Here is a 4,277-nt window from a genome sequence, read left to right on the forward strand (position 1 = left end):
TGGATAGTCACATATTGAGGGTATAAAACCCAACATTAGAAGCAAGATTTCCACCTGTTACCTCTGCACTACTGCAGACACTGGGAATGGCACCAAAATATTATATTGTTCTTCTGCCCAATGTGAGGAAACCTTTTTCGGGTCAGGCTCCAGCCAGGTGATACTATAATCCAGCTCAGATTTTTCCACTGCCTGACAATGTTTGAGAAATCCCAAATAAGAAGCGGCTTTCACATTGCATACAGTACACAGTAGACAAAGGAGCTGCATTGTAGGGCTGTGTCCCTTTCACAGACTCACCTTGCACCCAGCCTGTCCCGGGCGGGTGCTTTTTTCATCTGCCAGAGAAACTTTCCGGGGTACTGTGGCCACCTTGACCTCTCGGGTGATGCAGCTACCTGAGGGCACAGGGTGCCTACAAAAAAATTTCTCTCAATATGCATGTGTTGGGGACCAGTGTTGTAGTATAGCAGGTTAAGCCACCGCCTACAATGCTGGTATCCTATATAGCTGCTCCACTTCAGATCCCACCCCGTGCTAATGCGCCTGTGAAAGCAGCAGAAGATGGCCCAGCTGTTTGGGCTCCTGCCACCTATCTGGGAGAACTGGATGAAGCTCCTGGCTCCTGGCTTTGGACTGGTCTAGCCTTGTCTGTGACAACTATCTGGAGGGTGAACCAGCAGATCAAAGATCTCTCTCTCTCTCTCTCTCTCTCTCTGACTTTCAAATAAATACACAGATCTTATTTTAAAATGCATGTGTCGTTGGAGACTGAGTCCCTGCTACAGCAGTGTTGCAGTTTTGAGAGGTGGTACCCTTATGAGGGTTGCAGGGACTTGCACTCAGCACTGAATGAAAGCTGCTCTCCTGGGTATGGGGTAGTTATCCCAGGGGTTGGTAAGCTATTTCCAAAGTGGGTTAGTGATATAACGGGGATTTTGATTCCTCTCTCATTCTCTCTGGCTCTCACCCCCTTCTTCCTTTCACCAGATGCTGGCACCAGGCTCTCAGAATTCCTGGCCACCAGAATATTTCTGTTCACTATAAATTGCTCAGTATGTGAGATTCAATTACTGTGGGTGGGTGGGAGGGGTATTTGAGGAAACAAATGTCCTTAAGGGTACTTCTGGCTGAAAAAAAAAAAAAAAAAGCAGACAAGCAAAACAAAGTCTGTAACTCAAAAGGAGAGGGAGCTGTTACCGAGACAGCAGCTTTCCTGTAGCTTAGGAGGTAGGAAGGAGGGACTGATGCCCTGCAACACTGAAGTTCCCTGAAGATATCAGGTTAGGTTTCCAGAGGGTCTTTGGATCTCTTTCCTGTGCCTTTAAGGATTCCGTGCTGACTCGGGAGTTGGCATTCCTGGTAAACTTGATTGAAACTCACTTCTCTGACTCTTTGTTGGCCCTGGAGAAGGGACTATGACAGATGGAAAAGGAGAAGCTCAGAAGGACTTGTAGCAGTGGGATGATCTACCTCTGCACCTGGGTGGACAAGAACAGCACGTCCATGGCCTGCACACACCAAGAATCCTATGTCCTGTAAGGACTGCCTCAGACACTTATCTGCTCTGGGTTTGGCCTTACCCCTGGCTTTTTTTTTTTTTTTTTTTGACAGGCAGAGTGGATAGTGAGAGAGTGAGACAGAGAGAAAGGTCTTCCTTTTGCCGTTGGTTCACCCTGCAATGGCCGCCACGGCTGGCGCCCTGCGGCCGGCACACCGCTCTGATCCGAAGGCAGGAGCCAGGTGCTTCTCCTGGTCTCCCATGGGGTGCAGGGCCCAAGCACGTGGGCCACCCTCCACTGCCTTCCTGGGCCACGGCAGAGAGCTGGCCTGGAAGAGGGGCAACCGGGAAAGAATCCAGCGCCCCGACCGGGACTAGAACCCAGTGTGCAGGCGCCGCTAGGTGGAGGATTAGCCTATTGAGCCACGGCGCCGGCCACCCCTGGCTTTCTAACCCTACACTTTACCCACTCCTGACAGGTAGAAAGTAAATTTGCATAACAAACTGCTTAAATATTCCTTTTTATCCAGCTTCAAGGCACTCTCTGTCCTCCATGGTTCTCATGGCTAGTGACCCCTTCACAATCAACATCATTTGTCAAATCAAATTAGCCCTGTTCCTAACTGCAAGGCAGTGACATTCATCTTTTTGATGCTTGCAAACCAATCTGAGGTAAAGTTCTCTTATGGAATGGGACTTAGGATGCTGAATGAGTCACATCCTCAATGAGGCAATTGTCAGGAAAATAGGAGACATAGCTCTAAGGTAAATATTGTTGGGTCACTTGAAATGTATGCAGATTTGACATTTCCCTTCTGATTAGCTTGTCTACACATTAAAAAATTTGTGTGTCACATTGGGTCGTTCAGATGCTGTGGTAATGTCAGTGAGCACTTGATAGAAAATTTTGTTTCTTATAAAGGAAATGGGAGGATTAAGCAAAAAACTTAAGATAAGGATCTTATTTAGGGTGACACATGAAAAATATATGGATTTTTTAAATGAAAATAATGTGCTGTGTGGGGGTGTGGGCACACATGTAGGCATGTAACCTAATTTAATCACTCTGGCAATCATGCTCTGCCTTGAATAGAGAGGTAACACAGCCAGCCTAATGCCAAACAGATAGTAAAACAGCATAACTGGAAAAAAAAAAAAAAAAAAAAAAAAAAAAAACAGCATAACTGGAAACTCAATCTTAATGTCTGTTTCATCGCAGAGTTTGTGTTTCCCCTTGTATACTGTTATTTCCATAAGACACAAAATATTCAACCTAACCCTGAGAGGAAACCTTAATTGACAGTATCATGTAGTGCGTAAGAACGCTGTCAGCAGCTTGCAAATATAAAATCAGGAACTCAGAAGATTTCCTGCTTCAACTTGTTCCTTTTATGAATAATGACAACCTGGTCTCCACTTGAATATGTCCAGCAACCGGGAACTCACTATTTTATCCTTTATCCAACGTGTATTTTTTCTTATATTTATTCTACTACCAATAGCTTTGGCTATGACTTTATATACTTAAATGTGCAATTGCATTCATATCTAATTGTGACTTCAGAGTATTTATTTTGTTGGTGATATTACTGCATCATTTGTAATATCAATTTATTATTACAATAGGACAATAAGATGTGTCCTGTTATTATCCCTACTTTACAGAAAAAAAGACCTTATAGATAAAAAAGTTAAGTCACTTGTCAAGTCACTTAAATCAGGAGTGTAATAAGTCCTTCATTTCCCAGTTACATATTTTTTGTTAACATGATGATAATCAACAACCCATGATATGAAACAAGAGCATATCAGGAGAAATAATACAGCTTTCATTCTCACTTTGAATTTCCTATCTAATCTGAACTTTTTATTTCATGATATTAAAGTTTTATGAAAAAAGCACTTATACAATAACATTAAAAAAGTGTCCTAGATCAATTCAGGCTTCCAAGATAATCTGTACAAAAAGGATACCATTCAGTAACTTTTTCAGACCTAGCACAATACAATAGGTCAGGAGTTGACAAATTATAGCTAGCAGGTCAAATTCTATCCATGTCCAATTTTTAAAATAATGTTATTGGAAAAAGGCCATGCTCATTCATTTACCTATTGCCTATGGCTGTTTATTTCACCATAAGTGAAGAGTTGAGTAGTTGTGACAGAGACCATATGTGCCACAAAGCCTAAAAAGTTCACTCTATGACCCCTTAGAAAGTTTGTTTATTCTCATCAGGACTCTTACGTACATCCTTGGTCATCTATAGACAAGGTCTACAAAAGGGAATATGCGTTCTATATAATAAACTGCAGAGTAATAGCCAAAAGAGTGTTTTAAGTTGAGATATCAAGGAAAAAATTGTCACCCAAAGCATATTTTAATTAAAGCCCTTTGCTGGGGCCGGCGCTGTGACTCACTTGATTAATCCTTCGCCTGCTCCACTGGCATCCCATATTTGCTCCAGGTTCTAGTTCCAGATGCTCCCATTCCAGTCCAGCTGCTGTGACCCGGGAGGAGAGTGGAGGATGGCCCAACTGCTTGGGCCCCTGCACCCACATGGGAGACCTGGAAGAAGCACCTGGCTCCTGGCTGCGGATTGGCACAGCGCTGGCCATGGCGGCCATTTGGGGAGTGAACCAATAGAAGGAAGACCTTTCTCTCTTTCTCTCTTTCTCACTGTCTATAACTCTACCTGTCAAATAAAAAAAAAAGGCACTTTACTACTAACCCAGGGCTTCTAAAATGACTCTTCCAATCCTCACTGAAGCACCCGAG

General features: G+C 43.4%; 1 non-coding gene across 1 annotated transcript; it reads left to right on the top strand.

Moving 5' to 3' along the window:
• Nucleotides 1-290: 290 nt before the first annotated feature.
• Nucleotides 291-412, top strand: LOC127493868 (small nucleolar RNA SNORA77). Its single transcript, XR_007924405.2, has one exon. It is a non-coding gene; the product is annotated as a small nucleolar RNA SNORA77 (small nucleolar RNA).
• Nucleotides 413-4,277: the final 3,865 nt, after the last annotated feature.

This window comes from Oryctolagus cuniculus, chromosome 7 (genome assembly GCF_051225735.1).
Source record: "Oryctolagus cuniculus isolate XC-2025 breed Fujian yellow rabbit chromosome 7, ASM5122573v1, whole genome shotgun sequence".
NCBI lineage: Eukaryota > Metazoa > Chordata > Mammalia > Lagomorpha > Leporidae > Oryctolagus > Oryctolagus cuniculus.